We start from the raw sequence: 18,657 nt of genomic DNA, 5'->3' as shown, positions 1-18,657 counted from the left end.
GCAAAACAGGCTCAAGATATGGAAGAATTACCACTGACCAGGGGCATATCTAGGGTAGGGCAGGCAGGGCACGTGCCCCGGGCACCACTTGAAGGGGGCGCCATTTTTAAAATTAAAAAAAATAGCCACCAAAAACAAAATGGCCACCGCGTATGTGCAAATGGCCTCTGTGAGGCCCTAGGCCATGCCAGGCCTGCAGAAGCATTTGAGCATACACAGCAGCCATTTTGTTTGCAGCGGTCATTTTTTTTAAAAAAAATATTTTAAAAAATGTCCACCGCACATGCTCAAATGGTCCTTGTGAGGCCCGAGAGGCCAGTGGGGGAGGGGGAACCTTTGCAGACCCCCCACATGCGGCCTTTAGGAAGCCCCCTGAATGGGCTACAGGTAATTTTTTTTAAAAAAAATTAATATAATATAAGTCACAGTACACATATTTAGTTTGGCACTATGTACAGAGAATCAGTTCTTGTGAATACTGAGCTGAAGATTAAGAGCTAGAATTGAATTCATTTGCTCTTATTTTGCTTCTTGTGATAAGTGAGTTAAATGTGATGTCTTAATAATATGACTATTAACGTTGAGGGGTTTTTTTTTTAATCAGTGTGAAATCCTTAGTATTAAGGCCCACTGCTAGTTCCTTGCTCTCTTTCTCTCATTTTAACTGTCTTTCTGAAATACTAGAATATATTCCAAGCAATGACACAGTTTATTCTACATATCCTTTAATTATTTTCAGAGTGTCTGGGAAAAGTCTAATTCTCCATTTATTTTTAAAACTTATGTAATAGTGATGCTACAATGCATCACTGTTAGAATTAGACAGACACTTCTGTTTAGTTTTCCAAGTACACCACCAGATAGTCTTTGGGTATTTCATGAGCCCCAGCATACTGAAATTTGTAGTTTTCCAGCATTTTTTGGTCTGGCTACGTCCACTGCTAAATAGTTATTGGAATATTAAAAGATTAATGAGCTTGACTTGTATTTTTCAGCTGATATTATGGTAAAGTTATCTGAAAGATGGGTGTCAGATGTTTGGACAGGGGGCACAATTTCAGTGCTTGCCCTAGGCACTATTTTCCCTAGATGCGCCTCTGGCAGCTGGTGGCGGTCTGAACCGGGGCCACTGCTGGCCTCCCTACCCTACTGGTTGGAAGCATAACTAATATTGTGAATGCTTCAGAACAGAGAAAGATGGCTAGTAGATTTGTTCCCATCCTCCATCCCTTCAATGAAGGCAGGGAGAGTAATCATGTAATAGGACTATAGTCTCGATCACTTGCACCCACAAGTGTTTGCAGTGCACTGTGTTTTCCAAGCAAGTTTCAGCAGCTTGCAGAATGCATCTCATATATGAGCACTTTAGTTGCCCTCACTAACCATCCAAATATCGTCCCCATTCATTTGAGAGAGGGGAGGGGCACACAAATTACATTTTAAATGGGCATGGGAGTGCCCTTTTAGTTTAGGCAAGTAGCAAAAAAAAAAAAAGGTTCTGCCATTATAAGCCTCAAAATTCTATTGCTTATAAATATGACAACTTAAATAAATACAATAACTTGAAACTCAGTATGTGAGTGATCTACTTGATGAAGCCTACAAATGTGCCCCATTGCAAGGAGATGTGATTTTAAAAATACCACATCTACAGCAGGTTAAAACATTCTGAAAATTGACACATTGGTCCTTTTTTGCCCAAATTTTATTCAGGCATATATATTTATTTCAAATGTTGATGGAAATGACTCATGTAATCTGTTCAAGCTTGTCTAGGAAAGCAATCCTTTGTTGATTTGGTGAAGCTTTGGCCAGTGGTTCAAAGGTTATTAAGGTTTTTCTGGGTCCCCCCCACCACCATTAAGTCCTATTGGTAACAGGTGCTGGCAAAGTTATGCAGAACATAACTGTTTTGATAATGAAGCCTTAGTTTGCCAGTCCTCTGACATCAGGAGTGGGAGCCAGTTAATGGATACTATTGGAGGTTCTATTCTATTCTATGTTATTACTTATGGAATGTGAACTTTCAGGGAGGAGGGGGAGGAGAGACATGGAATGGGCAGTTGGGAGAAAGCCAGGTGGGTAGTTAGCAAAATGTAAGGAAGAAGCGAGGGTGGGGGGTTCACTTCTGAATAAACCTGCCTAGAATTGCTGCATCATTTTCTCTCCCCCATTCTCTCTTATCTGCCAAGCAGAGAGTGATTCCTTCACACTTCTTCAGAATTACCTCACATGTCTCTCAGTTGGTAGAGTCCTATTGCCCTTTCCTCACTGTCAGGCTGACAGGAAAACTGCACTTCTGCAATAAGAGGGTCCTATTTGACTTCAACGGAGTGCGCCATTTTAATTACACCTACTTCATTAAAAAAAAAAACACCAAACCACTGAAGTAATTTCAACAAAATTTAGCCTACCTATTGCCTATTTCCAAAGCTCAACTTCTCCCACAGTTCCCAACTCGCTAATTTCTCTCTCCTATCTCCTAGACCTTGAAGTGGGGAATCCTTGTTTTTACAGTGAGAAAACTCCATAGGTCAATTATCTTCAGTATTTTTCTGATGAGAGTCACTTTGGTAAAAAAATTCTCCAGCAGGAGAGTCATTTCCCACCTCAGTGCAGTGCTGTGCCTTTCCCAGCAATGGGGGTGAGCAGCAGGGTTGGCTGTAAGAACAACAGAGCCCTGTAATGCCCCAGCACCATACTGAAAGGCAGGCACACACAGAGAGCCACGAAGTGTCATCTTTCCCAGCACCTTCCTCACAGAGAACTATGTGGCCAAAGTGCTAGGATGGACTCTGCGCTCTGTGCGTGTCTTTCAAGATGGTGCTGGGGCTTTATAGGCCCAATTATTCTTACAGTGCTCCCCTCCTGCCCTCCAGTGCTGGGGAAAGCACAGTGCCCCCCCCCATGTGCATCTTCTAAGATACTGTTGAACATGTTGTTGTTGTTGTTGTTGTTTTTGCATTTATTTCCTGCTCTTCCTTCAAGGAGCCCAGAGCTCCTTGGTTATGTTTATCCTCAGAACAACCCTGTGAGGTAAGTTAGGCTGAGAAATAAGTGACTAGCCCAAAATCACCCACTGAGTTTCATGGCTGAACTCGGGTCTTCCTGGTCCTAGTCCAACACTCTAACCACTACACCCGTCTGTCAGTCAGTCAGTCTTTATTACGGTCTTTGACCAATATCAAAACATCTAAAAGAATGTAAAATTTTAAACATAGACATATTAATAACATAACTGTACACTGGATCTAACCATTAGCGAGCAGAGTGCAACGGACTCGTATTGCAGAACAGAATTTTGCAACTGTGTGTGTGATAGGCGAATTCGCATCTATTAGGAATTATTTGATGTAGAATTCGCCTGATCGACCTGGCAGATTATGGGACAATTAACCTTCGCCTAAGAAGTAGAAGGTTGCCGGTTTGAATCCCCACTAGTATGTTTCCCAGACTATGGGAAACACCTATATTGGGCAGCAGTGATATGGGAAGATGCTGAAAGGCATTATCTCATACTGCATGGGAGGAGGCAATGGTAAAACCCTCCTGTATACTACCAAAGACAACCACATGGCTCTGTGGACTCCAGGAGTTGAAATTGACTCAACGACACACTTTATCTTTAAGATCTATATAAAAGACACACTGCAAGATCACATGTGCAACTGACTCAATCTCATCAGTGTTACAGGGGCAAGATCTCTGCTCAGTTGGAATTCTACTATATCAACCAGCCAAAAGTTCCAAAGGGGGGCATTCATATGGGCCCTCAAGAAGACCTATCTATGTTTAGGGAAAGTAAGGAGGAATAGATAACCTGCTGGGCAAGTTCTTATCCCACCACTGAGCAGGTGAAATGACCTAGATGTCCTCGACAGGTCTTTCTGAAACTCAGTGTCCCAGATCCTTCATTGAATAAGTTCTTTGGCCCTGACCAAACCCACAGAGAGAATTGCCTCAGGTGAAAGACCATAGGTATGGAGTTTCCTGACACAGTTCTCCCACCAGCTTGAGCAGTAAAGGTAAAGTGTGCCCTTGAGTCGGTGTCGACTCCTGGTAGCCACAGAGTCCTGTGGCTTTTCTTTGGTAGAATACAGGAGGGGTTTACCATTGCCATCTCCCACACAATATGAGATGATGCCTTTCAGCATCTTCCTATATCGCTGCTGCCCAATATAGGTGCTTCCCATAGTCTGGGAAACATACCAGCAGGGATTCAAACCAGCAACCTCATGCTTGCTAGGCAAGTCATTTCCCGCTCTGCCATTAGGTGGCTTGTTAGCTTGAGCAGTGCATATCCAATAATAACAAGGGAAGGAGACCAGAGGGCAAAAAGTTGATTCTTACCCAATTTATTAGTATTGGATCCTAGGGATGTGCACGATCCTGTTAAGAGGCTCTTTTACGGGCCTCTGAAGCAGTTCGAGAACCGAGTGGTTTGAAGGTAGCAGGGGTCGCATTTTAAGGACAGGGTAGGATGCACTTACCGCTCGCTCCGCTTTTGCTTCACTGGCACCCGGTATTTCTCAAGTCCTATGGGATGGCAGTATACTTCCCTGCCACCCCGTTTACTCTTCAGCCAGAAGTGGCTGGAAGTAGCTGGTGTGCATGTGCCTGCCAGGCGCGAGCGCAAGCACATCGTGAACATCCACACACGCTCTGGACAGGCGCACAGGCGCTTGTGACTTGTGCATGTGTGTGCCTGCCAGGCGCATGTGTGCCAGCTACTTCCGGCCACTTCCAGCCAAAGAATGAACAGAGCAGCAAGGAAGTATGCTGCCGCCCCATAGGTCTTGAGAAATACCGGGCACCGGTGGGGGGAAGTGGAGGGAGGGGTAAATGCACCCTCCCCCACCCTTAAAGTGCAACCCCCCGCTGCCATCAAGCCACCCGGTGTGGTTCCGTGCACATCCCTATTAGATACCAAGCTCTGGCCTCTATCGAGATAACCACTACATCACACTGGTTCCACTGCACCATTGTTAGCCTCCACTATAATGCAGGATATCCTACAACTGTTTCTGTAATATACAAATATAATGCAATTCCCTGCATTATCTATAATCTATAAATTTATTTCTCCTAGGTGTACCTGTTGCTAATCCCATACGTGAGAGTTCGCGAGAGTTTGCAAGCAGCTGCCGATTAGCGACAGGGACGGGTGAGAAAATAGGGATGCCGGCCGATGGGAGCAGGTGGTGGCCAGCTGGCCGGCTGGAGCAAGTGATAGCTGGCCGACCCGGCTGCCGGGAGGAGCAGGCCACCAGGAGCAGGTGGTGGTGGGCCAGCCAAGCTGCTGGGAATTGGCGGGCAGGTGGTAGGAGGTAGCGGGCCAGCTTTCCGGCTGGCCCGCCAGCCAGAAAACGCGGGCAGGTGGGGAGGGGAGAAGAAGCAGGCCGGCTGGCCTGCCAGCCAGAAGCCATGGGCAGGCACGGGGGAGGGGGGGAGAGAAGCATGCGGGTGGGTGGGAGAAGCAGGCTGGGCGGGGAGGGGGAATGGGCGGGGGGGGAGAAGAAGCGGGTTGGCAGAGGTGCAGATGCTCTGCGCCTGGCCCAGCTAGTATTATATAATGTTCATTAGAATCAAGACTAAATGTGACATTAGGGAGGGTACTGGATTGGCAACACTGTAATGATACATTTCCTCTTCACGAACCACAGAAATTAGATGGTTAGAAAACCTGCCAGTTTAAGTCCAGAGTTAAGGCTCAAACTCCACAAAGCCGGGAAATTGGAACCTAAGGCGGATGTTGTAGCAGATGTGCCACATGATCAGTAATGTGATGTACAATGTCACAAATTGTGGTCACTTACAATTTGCCCTCCATGCACTCACATCTTTGTGGGGCAACCCTTGCTGGTGCCAGGCATTCCATTCATCAGTGTGCACCAATTTGCAATGGAGTGGAGGAAGACTTGTCATCCATGCACCCACACTTTTCGTTGGTCTTTGAGGCCCAAATCAAGATGGGGAGGATGGAGTCCCTGTCATCAGCAAAGATGCCGAAGTGTAGGAAGCTCACCAGCAGCTGGGAAATAAGCTTGTGCTGGCTTAACCCACCCCACTGTGAATCAGTGCACACAGATGAATGGAGTGCCTAGCACCAGCAAAGATGCCCCACAAAGATGTGGGTGCATGGAGGACAAGTTGTAATTGAGCACAATTTATGACATTGTGCAACATCATTACTGTTCACATAGAACATCTGCTAAGATATTGACTTTAAGTTCCAGTTTCCTGGCTTTGTGGAGTTTGAGCCAAAATGAGATAGCCTTAACTCTGGACTTAAACTGGCAGATTTTATGACTATCTAATTTTATCTTCATGTCCATAAACAGGATCATCTTGGTAGGCATTCAAACCTGAAATGATTCACATGGGCACAGAAGACACAGATAGATAGACAGACAGACCAAACATATGCAATGAAGAGAGAGAGAGTGGGGGGACACGCAGACCAAACATATGTACTGTAATGTATCAACAATTCCTTTTTCCCTCATTTTTTGCCTACTTTCCTTAAAGAAAGTAAGCTAATGAGATCACCCATCTTTGTGTGTGTACGTGTGTCCCTCTATCAACTTTGCAATGCATGAACCAAGAGGCCAAATTTCTAGACATGCTAAATGACTGTGCATTAGAATACTTGGTCGTGGAACCAACCAGAGAGAAGACAATCTTGGACTTAATCCTGAATGGTGCCCAGGACCTGGTACAAGATGTTACAGTTGTAGAATCATTGGGGAACAGTGACCATAGTGTGATCCAATTCAGCTTATATGTGAGTGGAGTATTGCTATAGAAGTTCAATATGGATAAGTTGGACTTAAGAAGAGGAAACTTCTAAAAAAAATCAGGGGTCTGGTAAAAAGGAAGTTTTAAGGGAAAGTCAGGAGGGTCAAATCACTCCAGAAAGCATGGAAGTTATTTAAAACCACAATAATAGAAGCTCAGTTGGAATGTATACCAAAAAGGAGGTAAGGTACCACCAAGTTAAGGAGGACACCAGCATGACTAACAAGTAGAGTCTATGGATGTGTGAACTGGCAAAAGGTCGAGCTGGTTCATCATCAAATGGGGCCAGCTCAAGGGTTCACCCTTGAGCCGGACCAGGACCAATTCGGCTCGACCTCAAGCCAAACCCCTAGGCTGGCTTGGAGCCAGGCTGTGGTTCAAAATGTTTATATATATATATATATATATATATATATGGAGAGAGAGAGAGAAACTTACTGCTAGGTGTGGGTCATTCTGCCACCTCCAAGAGGTGCTGCTGTGGCCACCAGGGGGGTCTCTGAAGTTCCCCCTCCCCCTGCCAGCCTCCCCCCGCTGGTCTTTTCTGGGCTGGTTTGGTCCATTTTGCGGCCTTTCCAGCCCTCTCCCAGCTCACAGTGACCATTTTGAATGCAGTTGCGCATGCGCATGATAATATACGATATCACAATGCCCATCGTGCACACGTGTGTCGAACATTTGCGTGGCAACACTGAATGGTGCTGCAAGGAGGAACTCTGAAGCCTGGCACCCACACTTTTTGGGAGAGCGCCGGCGGTGGGGGGGGGATGAGCTGCATGGCAGGGGTGGGCAGGTAGGAGGCACCCTCCTTGTCCCTTAAAATAACCTCCCCGTCCTCCCAGGAGTGCACAGAATTCATATCCCTAGGGCCTGGAGCATGTTCTTTATGAAGCAAGGCTACAGCATCTGGGGTCTTTAGTTTGGAAAAGAGGCAACTGCACAGAGAGAGACATGATAGAAAGGTGTATACAATTGTGCATGGAGTAGAAAGAGTAGGCAGAGAGAAATGTTTCACCCTCTCTCACAACACTAGAACCAGGGTCATCCCATAAAACTAAAGGTCAGGAAATTCAGGACAGACAAAAGGTAGTACTTTTTCACACAGCGCATAATTAACCTATGGAATTCTCTGCCACAGGATATGGTGATGGCCACTAACTTGGATGGCTTTAAAAAGGGCTTAGACAAATTCTTGGAGGACAGAACAGTTCTATCAATGGCTACTAATCTGATAGCTGTAGGCCACCACCAGCCTCAGAGACAAGATGACTGCAAATACCAGTTGCAACAACAGGTACAATACCAGTTGCAACAACAGCAACAGCAGGACAGAGGGAAGGCCCTCACCTCTTGCCTGTGGGCTTGTCAAAGGCATCTGGTGGACCAATGTGTGAAACAAGATGCTGAACAAGGTAGGCCTTGGGCCTGATCCAGCAGGGCTGGTCTTATTATTTGAACCAAACTTGGTATAGTTGTAGGGAGACATAGGGACACATCAGCAGCGTAGTTTGTGATGATGTCATCAACGCCAATTCAAGATCCCAGATGAGTGAAAGTTTGAGGTGCAAGTGGGAAAAATTTATTTATTTATTTATTACGTTTATATATCACCCCATCCAAAGGGCTCTGGGTGGTACACAGCAACAAAAATAAAACCCGTGAATCAGTCCTTTAAAAAAATCATTACTGGACTTGACAGCAGGGTTTGCAATTTAGTATAAATCACAGGTTGGTTAGATTAATTATGTTTGTAAGGGTTTGAACTTATGTTTTGAACTATTATTATAGGGTAAATTATAGGGTAAATTTTATAGTTATTGATTCACGAAGAAATGTGAGCGGGAAGTCCACCCCTTTTTTGTGTGTGTATTTTTAATGAATGATAATATTGCTATTGTTAAAATCAATAAAAATTGAATTTGTAAAAAAAAATCATTACACTACAATTTAAAAACAGTATAAAATAATTAACAATTAAAAGATTTAATACAATTTAAAAAGTGTAAAAACCCTTGAAGGCCGGGTCAAATAGATAGGTTTTAAGGGCTCTCCTGAAGGTCAACCATGAACTCAAGCTATGGATTTCTGCCATACTAAATTTGGACCAAATTTAGTACAGTTGTAGCATCACATAGGGACAGCTCAGTGGCGGTTTGTAATGATGTTATCCACCACAACTCAAGATGGTGAACGTGTGAATGTTTGAGGTGGAAGTTGGTAATTATCAATTAAGATTAGAGGGAAAGTAATGTAGGCAGATTAGTTCTTACTAGAATGTCTTGTTCTATATAGTGCAATTACCAAGTACACTATCAAAGGAGTTTATTTTTCATTTTGGAGTACTTTCTGTTGGCTTAACATAACAAGAAACCTGTTTATTTGCAAAAGAGAAAATGCTGTGATACTGTGAGAGCTGGTTGAGTGATAATGTGATCATATTCACAACAGCAAGCAGTGCTCAGGGTACAGATTTAATTTGACAACCATTCTCAAGTTGCCCATTAAAAATGCTGGTATGCTCACCCATTTCCTGCCCAATCTGTTTTGCAACGTGCATCAAAGCGAGTGTATTTTCATTGTAATCTTCTCAGGAAGCTTGCCTTACCACATCAGCCCCATTTTTGTCACAGATTAGTATCTTCCCTAATGTTTCCTTGTCATCTGTGCAAAGTCTGAGATAATCCTTTCATTCAGACTCAAGAACTACATTGTGTGACTCTTTTCTGTTACTTCTCAGAAGTTGTGTGAGCCATGCTTCCAGTGTACATATTAGTTGGTCTCGCCTTTTGAAAAATGGGCATGTTTTATACTTTTTTCACAATATCACATCATATTATATCATATATTATCTTACCTGTTCTGCAAAGAGCATTTCTTCTTACAAGTCATATGAAGTAGATTACATTGAGAGATGAGCAGTGATGACAGACCAAGGATCATCCAGTAAACCTTATAGCTAAATGGGAATTTGAGTCTGGATCAGCCCACAGTCGCTACACTGCATTTGCTCTAATGTATTAACACAACTCCCAACCACCTACCCTGACCCTTCTGTAGCTGAACTGTGCTTTTCTTTATCACGCATTGAGTTGCTCTGGACTTGTTGTAAAGCCCAAACAAACTTTTGGCACGATATCTGGCTTCCAGTGTTGTCATGTCACTAGGGATGTGCAAACTGGCTCAACCTCGAGCCAGTTTGGGGGTTCTATAGTTTTTGGTTTTTTAAATTAATTTACTACCAGGTTCAGCAGCCTTGGGGGGTCTCTGGTGGTTCCCCCTCCCTCTGACCTTCTAAGTACCATTTTGGCCCATTTGGGGGCTGTTTTTGCCCTTTCTGAGGTGGTGGTGGCCATTTTGGAGGCCGCCGTACATGCACCCTGGCAATTTGCATGGCCAGGTCATGACCACATGACCTGGGTCATTACCTAGCCATTTGTGTGGCCAGGTCTGAAATGGGATGAAACAGTCTTTAGAAGACCAGGAGGAGGCCAACGGGGAGAAGGGGAACCCAGGTTCATTCTCTGGCATCTCCAGGCAGGGCTGGGTAGGAGACACTCCTGCCTGTGTGACCTTGAAGAGTCACTGCCAGTTACTGTATACAAGACTGAGCTAGATGGACCAATGGTCTAACTCGGTATAAGGAAGCTTCCTGTGTTCCAGTTTGAGTAAGTTAATTGTTGTTAATTAACATACTCTTCTGCCCATGTTCTTTTCTTTTTCTAGCTTAGTGGTCTTGTGTTGCAATTCACCTTTTTGTATCATTTAACTTTCTCTGAAGATTTTTTTCCTGTTCCGCCATAGCCTTTGTAAAAATTTTGCAGATCAATTTTTGTGGGCAATGCATCAATATTTATGAATTCTATGAGACGGTTGGCCAAGGTAGTATAGCCTTCATTATGTGATACCTCATTAGTGTTATTACAGGATAGTACAACTCACTGTCTTTTGAATCTTACTGCTATTCTCCAGAGTGCATTCAGCAAACAGTTTAAAATGTTTTGTGTCTTCAGCTTTATTTCCTTCAGTTTAGGAGTGTCATGTATCAGCTTGCAGACCTGAAAACCCCCCACTAACATTAAATATGAATAATAACATTTATTTTAAAATTAACTATTATTTTAAAAAAATTTAATGACCACAAACAGATCCCTCAGTTTTAGAAATCAAACCACAGGGACAACACAGTATGATTCTCATGCACAACATGAAAAGGTTTACATGGGGATAAAACAACAAAACAGACTACCATATTAAAAGATGCATTTTTCAAGATAGGTCCACATTATCCTCCTCCTCCTCATCATCATCATCATCATCATCTCTCTCTATATATAATACACTAAGGTTTTATGTGGCTCCGCCCCCACTCCAGTCATGACCAATGAAAATGCAGGGTTGGGGCTTTCACATACAACCTGATGGGCCCATGGAAGGAGCTTTCGCCACCATCTCTGCTGCCAGCACCCTGTCATTGCCCATCCTCTCCACCACTCTGGGGTGGCTTAAGGTAGCGGGGAGAGGTGGGACAGGGGGCCAAGCAGGTGGGCAAGGGACAGTCAAGTGGCGTGTGAGGAAAGGCCAAGTGGTGAGGGAGGGAGGCCGAGTGAAGTCTCTGGGGGAGGGGAGGCCAAGCGGGGGAGAAAGGATGAATGAGGGGGTCTTCCATCACCCTGCCAAGTCTCTGGGGTGGGAAGGCCAAGTGCACTAGCACTAGCGCACTGATGCTCTCTGCAGGTTCAGCTTGTTATTATTTTATTTATATGAGTATTCTGCTTTTCAAAAACAATAACAAAATTCTTGATGCAGTTTACATAACAAAAGGAAAAAGAAAATGACTCCCTGTAGTAAAAGAGCTCATGTCTAAAACAAACACAGAGGAAACATCAGCAACAACCACTGGGACAGATGCTGTACTACATAGAACAGGAACAATTGTTTTCCTCCTGCTAAATATAAGAAAGCCATCATTTTAAAAATGATAAAAATTTTAAAAATGCCTCTACCAAGTTAGCAAGAGCAAAACCACATTTGAAACTGACTATAATATATCTACAATCCTTCAGTTGTGTAGCTTCTTGTCACAACTTGTAGTTGTTGTTTTAAACCACAATATCTTCCCCAACAGGTGATTCCCCAAACTTATACATCAAGGTCACCATCAATGGGATAGTGTGGAGCTGGACTGAGGTATGAGAATGGATACAGTTCTAGGTCACAATATCCTTTCTTACTTTTACTGAACTTAGTGCACTTTTCCTTGGTGTTTGAGGCTGAAATCAAGATAGGCAGAATAGAGTGCCCTGCACCAGCAAGGATGCCTCACCAAGATGTGGGTGCATGGAGGGCAAGTTGTAAGCAAGGGCAATTTGTGACATTGAACATCAACATTATTGATCACATGGCATGTCTGTTAAGGCATCAACTTTAGGTTCCAGTTTCCCGGCTTTGTGAAGCGTGAGCCAAAATGAAATAGCCCTTCTTAAACCTGCAGGTTTTCTGACCATCAAATTTTCATGGTTTGTGGAAAATTAGTTTATTGTTAACAGCATTAGGAACCCAATACCTTCCTCCAATGTAAAATTTTAGTGCTAACTTTAATGAGAAAGTGATTTCATTATTGTTTCTATATTTCTGAAAGAGTTGTAGTACATTTTGCATTATAATAGAGTCTTAAGATCATCATTGTGATATACAGGTGGCCCTCTTTATTTGTGGGGGTTCTGATCTTGCCTATAACCACAAGTACGGAAATAGCGAATAAAGAAATCTTACCCCTACAATAATCTAGGGGTTAGATTCCTAACCAAAAAAAACAAAAAACAAAACCCAAAACAGTAGAAAGAGGGGAGAAATAAGAATATAAACATACAGTACCTTGCTTTCCAGGGCTTCAGATCTCCAGAAATGCCCCTGGACCCCTCAAATTGGCTGAATTTTTAGTGAATATTTGCAACAACAAAATTTAAGAAGGAGCCTCAAAATGGCTCCATGCTGTAAAATGGTGCCCGGAAGTGACATCAGAAGTCATTTCCAGCCACTCGGCAACTGTGAATAGGTGGGTTTTAGCCTATTTAGGATAAAGAAACTGGATCTCTAAGACCTGTCTGCAGATACACGAAACTGTGGGTGCCAGGACCGTGGATAATGAGACCCACCTGTATTGTAGTATATACAATAGTAGTTTGCAAGGTGCACATTGAATGCTGGGAAGCTTAGTCCTTCCCAGCACTTTCCCTGTAGAACTCTGTGGAAAAGGTGCTGGGAAGGATTACACTTACCAGTGAGCCATGTGTGCCTTCCAAGAAGGCACTGGGGCTTCACAAGGCTTTGTCTCTCTTAAAGTGTTCCCTCCTCCAGTGCTGGGGAAAGCGCAGCATTGTGTGGAGATTAGCATGGTGGGAAATGGTTCTCACCATTTCCCACCATGCTAACCTTCACACAGTGGAGGTTACTGAAATACTGAAGATCACTGACATATGGAGTTTTCCGCTGTAAAAATCACCACCACCGCTGCCACTCCCCGGGTCTAGGATTTAGAATAGAGGAGTTAGAGTTGGGAATCGTTGAACAGGGTTTTGTTCTCTTTTTGTTTGGTTTTTAAAAGGATAATTATAATTTTTTTAAGTATAGTTTTACAAAATTACAACATTTAAAACATAGAAAACATATTTACAATTAATTAGAAAATATATTAGGAATGATTACAATCAGAAAAATCACAATTAAAAAGAAAAAAAGGCATGGAGCAGCATAATCCTATAGCCAATAAACCTTCCCAAATCTAACCTTGAATATATTTATGTGCTATATGTTGCCAGACAACTGAGGTGTAGATGTCATAGTTGAATACAATAGGCAGTAATAGGCTAAATTTCATGGAGAAAGTTTTTAAAAATATAAAAATTAGGTATAAAGTGGCCCTGTCCATTAATGTTAATGAGACTTGCTTCCTGGAGAAATGAAGTGCAGTTTTCCTGTCAGCATTCTGACAGTGGGAAATGGGCAGGAGGACACTGAGGTAATTTTGAGAGCTGAGGGAGTCACTGTCACCCTGATGGAGGGGAGAGAATGGGGGGAGAGGGGAAGAAAAAGGCTGCTGTTATCCTATGCAGGTTTATTCAGAAGTAAGCCCTTATGAACAGAGATGAACTAATATAGCCCATATATTTTCACATCTACACAGCTAATGAAGTGGGGGGGAGGGGGGAGGCTTTCCCCACTTCCATTCCATAGGAACATAGGCAGCTGCCACATACTGAGTCAGACCATTGGTCTATCTAGCTCTGTATTGTCTTCACAGACTGGCAGCGGCTTCTCCAAGGTTACAAACAGGAGTCTCTCTCAGAGTCAGCCCTATCTTGGAGATGCCATGGAAGGAACTTAGAACCTTCTGCATCCAGGCATGCAGTTGCCCTTCCCACAGCAGCCCCATCTCCTGAGGGAAATATCTTACAGTGCTCACATGTAGTGTCCCATTCAAATGCAAACCAGAGTGGACTCTGCGTAGCAAAGAGGGCAATTCATGCTTGCTGCCACAAGACCAGCTCTTCTCCCTGTCTTACTTCCATGTCTCCTCCTCCCCTGGTTCCCTGAGAGTTCACATCCCATAACTAACGGAATAGGCATTGCACTTGCAACAGAATCCATTAGCTGGCTCTCCCTGCCAATCTCAGAGTACTGGCAAATGCATCAGCATTTTGGCTTCAATACCTAACCAGCCATTCTCTGCATAACTTTGCCAGTACTTGCTAGCCATAGGCTGTAATGGGGCAGTAAAATCTGTTTCTCAAAATTTCACCAAACCACTAAAAGTCTTCCTAGACATGCCTGAACAGAGTAAACCAGTCATTTTCACCAAATTTGAAAGAAATATATGTGACACTTGGACAAATTGTAGGCAAAAGGGAGTCAATTTGTCAATTTTCGGCACTTTTAAATTTGCTGTACCAGTGGCAATTTTCATTCGATCATTTTGAAAGTAGACACATTTGTGGACCTTGTCTGGTAGATCATGCATGCCAGGTTTCAGGTCAGTAGCTCAGCAGATGTCATATTTATAAGCAATAGAATCTTGAAATATATAATGGCACAACCTTTTTTTATTTGGCTGCTCATCTTAACTGGAGGGGCCTTTCTGTGCCCCTTTAATAACAAGTGAAGGAGCACTCCTGTGCCCCTTTAATACCAACTAACATCTGTCTGATGTTCTTAATTGCTCAGCTGGCTGGCTCATATGAAATTCCTTCAACTATCTATCACAAAGAAAAATTTCAATTTGGTGTATCCTGGTACAATTATATCATAACATCCAAGATAAACTGCACAGATCTTGATAGTGTTGTTCAATATTTTCCCCCTCTCTCACTCACTTCCCTCTTCTAAATCGATACTGTATATACAGAGGCATGGGGGCAGTTGATCAAAGCGGGGAGCACTGTCCCTCAGCCACCAGGGTTGGGGGTGTGTGCCACCAATGCACCCCCTCACCCTTGGCCAGGGTGCCCCCTTGCCCCCTCACGCACTCAGCCAATGAATGAAGCACTCATCCATTGGGAGCATGAGGCAGGCCCCTCTTCTCCTAGCTGGTGTTTCAATGAAACTCTGACGGGGTAGGATGGGAGAGGGTCTGAACAGATCCTCTCCAGGGCAGTGACCACGCCCCTTGCCTCTGAGGTCAGAGGCAGGTGGCAAGGTCAATACAGGGGACTGGGCCCATCAGCCCCTGCAGAACATCCCCAATCAGAGGTTCATGGAAGCACTGACTGGGAAAGGTGACCCAGTCAACAATTCCATGAACTGCTGACTGGGAACGCTCTTCAGGGGCTGACGGGTCCCATACCCAGTATTGGCCATGCCACATACATCTGATAGATGCAGGAGGCATGGTTTGGGGGCACACACTCATTGTGCATGCACTTAGAAATCCTAGGGGGCGGGCAAGCTCCCTACACCCCTGTGTATATATAATAACTTCCTTCCATTTTCACGATGTGTAGCTGTAAGTACACACCTGTAAGCACAAGTATAACATCTTCACAATTATGACTAATGTAAATTCATAGATGGAGGGAAAACATATTTATGTAAGGTTTAAATAAATTGCTTTTGAGCTCAGCTATCCTTATCTCAATATCTTTTCTATCTACACATGTAATCCATTCATTCTGACTGCACCATACAAAACATGTATCTGGCAGGCACAGGACCCACAGTGGTATAAAACCCAGACATGGATCTTATTGGATCTTAGAGAATTTATTACTAGTCTTCTGCCCACATCCACATCCCAATAACTAACTTTGAAATATGCAGTATGGCTGCATAATCTAATTTTACCACAGAAATCATGAATGTGGCACATCAGAGTGTCTCTCAAAGCAGCATAAAAATGTCAGTCCAAGACACATTAATCCTATCAAAGCCTACTTAATTTCTTTTCATTCTAAGCATATTATCACATGATTCAATTGATCGGAGGAGCAATTTCTTGACAGGGAAAATGTATGAACAGAGCCATAGACCCCAGCTTTTAACACCTTTACTTGGCAGTCTCATTGGTTGCACTGATTATAGCCTATGGAAAATAGTGAAACTTGTGTGAGAGGCTTGGGAAAGATAGTGGGTGACTATAACATCCCATATTAGAAAGGGCATGAGCTGGGGATGGGGAGATGTGGGCTGCATGCTCTGTTATTTAGTAGTGCATAGGAAAGGGTGGACTTTTCATTAGACAAATGAAAAAAGATAAAGATCAATAAAGATAAGATAAAAATAAGAAGATAAATAAATGCAGGCCGAAAAAGTGTAAAGCTGAGAACAATCAGATTTCAGGAGAGACTGTGGCCGCATTCACACATAATGTGAAACCGGGGGTTTCCAAACCTGTGGTTAATTTGTCTAACTGTGAACGACATCACATTGGACATTGTCCAACTGCAACCCACCAACCTCCGTTTGCAGATTATGGCAGACCCTCCCTCTTCCTTGTCCGCTGAGACCACATACCAGCAAGCTCTGTAGCGCTCACATCACCAGACTGTGGGCAAGGCATCAGAATGTCTACAGGGCAGAAGCCATTGGCCACGATCTGCAAGGGGGTGTGCCGAGCATGACCGTGCCTTTTTGGAATGAATGGACCACCCATCCTCAGCAGGGAAAGCACATTTAAATCCCTTTAAATGCCATGCAAGCCCTTCATCTGACAGCAATTGTACCACTGCCCTCGTAAGAGTCCTGCAACAAATCAGTCTTGCACAAGCACAATTTCTGGCAGTGGGGGGATGCTGTGGGGCACAGTTTTTTCTGTTACCCCTGGAATGGAAAATGATGACTTCCTAGGAGGGGATATACAAATGGGGGAGGGCAAAGGAACCTGGGGTCTGGTGCACTGTGACCAAGAATGCTCTTGTGATGGCTCACACTGACAAAACAGTCCATTGAGACCAAAGAACACTCGTGCCCCTGTGCTGGTGTGCTGCTTCCTGGCTGAGGATTAGCCCTCTTATGAGAGGGCCAGTCCACTGGGGAAAACCTTAGGCTTGCCAACTTCCGGTCTGCCATCAGACTGCATGCTCATAAGTTGAGCCATCCAGAAAACGGGGGGCCTCTGCTTTTCTGAGGGCCCCATTCTCTCTAGTCAATAATAGAAGAATTGCACAGTGACCCTCTCCTCTCTAGGGAAGCCTTTGATGCACCCAAAGGAGAGTTTGACATTCCATCTGTCCAGGCATTGCAAGGTGGGCAGAATGGGGTTGCTGTGCCGGGCAAATATATAGATATAGATATAGATATAGATATAGATATAGATATAGATATAGATATAGATATAGATATAGATATTTCCCAATGAGTGTCCAGAACTGGCAGAGGGCTTGCTTAGACTGTCTCCATGAGGCAGTCACCAAGACTGGGAGAGGTGTTGCCAGGGTACCCTTCCCCACAGCATGCTTGTGTGGGGCAAGCAGGCTGGTTGCTAACCCAAGGGGAAGGAGCTGCTCCCCCTCCCCAACATCAATGTACAAAAAATAGACCTGAGCCATTTAAGAAATCCTGTTTGGGGCTGCCCTTTAAACCTGACCCCGGCTATCATCACCCTGCCATATGTTGCTTTCCAGTCTATTTGGGTTTGCACTGCTTATGTTGCCAGCATGACAGCATGTGCTGGACTGCATACGTCTGTCTTGCTTCATTTTCAGAGAGCAACGCACATAGTGCCCATCTTGCCATCCTGTCCCCTTTCTCTCCTGATTGCCAGGAGCGGGGAACCAGGGACATAGTGAGCAGAGGACATACCTCCATGTGACTTTCCCATTTGACAAACGTACAGGCTTGGGATGGGATGTGGCAGCATCCCTGTTGCCTGGCAATGGCTTGATTAGACTGGAGACAAAGGGCAGGGCAAGTGCACAGAGCCAGCAAGAAATGCCACAGGTATGCAGCGGGCATGATCCCAGGTGGGTCTGGGCTGTCCTCTCTATGATTACAGTTCCAGAAGCAGCACAAAACTGTGGTTATGGTGCCTTCTGCATTCAGACACTGCCACCCCCAAACCTCAGGTCAGGGCAGTGAAACTCACTACAAATTGAAGGTTCAGAATGGATTTTGGCAAGGACCACCTTAAGTGGTACAGTGGGGAAATGCTTGACTAACAAGCAGAAGGTTGCCAGTTCAAATCCCCACTGCTACTATATTGGGCAACAGTGATATAGGAAGATGCTGAAAGGCATCATCTCATACTGCATGGGAGGAGGCAATGGTAAACCCCTCCTGTATTCTACCAAAGAAAACCACATGGCTCTGTGGGCGCCAGGAGTCAAAATCAACTTGACAGCACACTTTACCTTACCTTAAGGGAAACTG

General features: G+C 44.2%; 1 protein-coding gene and 1 long non-coding RNA gene across 2 annotated transcripts in view; one reads left to right on the top strand and one right to left on the bottom strand.

Annotated features, from left to right (window-relative positions):
- DPYD (dihydropyrimidine dehydrogenase) overlaps positions 1-12,791 on the bottom strand; it is a 773,239-nt gene extending 760,448 nt beyond the window's left edge. The window contains exon 1 of the mRNA XM_053242814.1: positions 12,673-12,791. The gene's annotated coding sequence lies outside the window, so the exon portion shown is untranslated. The remainder of the gene's footprint in view (positions 1-12,672) is intronic.
- The window catches only part of LOC128322093 (uncharacterized), a 45,409-nt gene continuing 38,671 nt past the window's right edge, over positions 11,920-18,657 (top strand). Inside the window, exon 1 of the long non-coding RNA XR_008305518.1 lies at positions 11,920-11,985. This is a non-coding gene — a long non-coding RNA (uncharacterized LOC128322093). The remainder of the gene's footprint in view (positions 11,986-18,657) is intronic.

This window comes from Hemicordylus capensis, chromosome 4 (genome assembly GCF_027244095.1).
Source record: "Hemicordylus capensis ecotype Gifberg chromosome 4, rHemCap1.1.pri, whole genome shotgun sequence".
Lineage (NCBI taxonomy): Eukaryota > Metazoa > Chordata > Lepidosauria > Squamata > Cordylidae > Hemicordylus > Hemicordylus capensis.
This window is presented reverse-complemented; position numbering and strand designations above follow the sequence as displayed.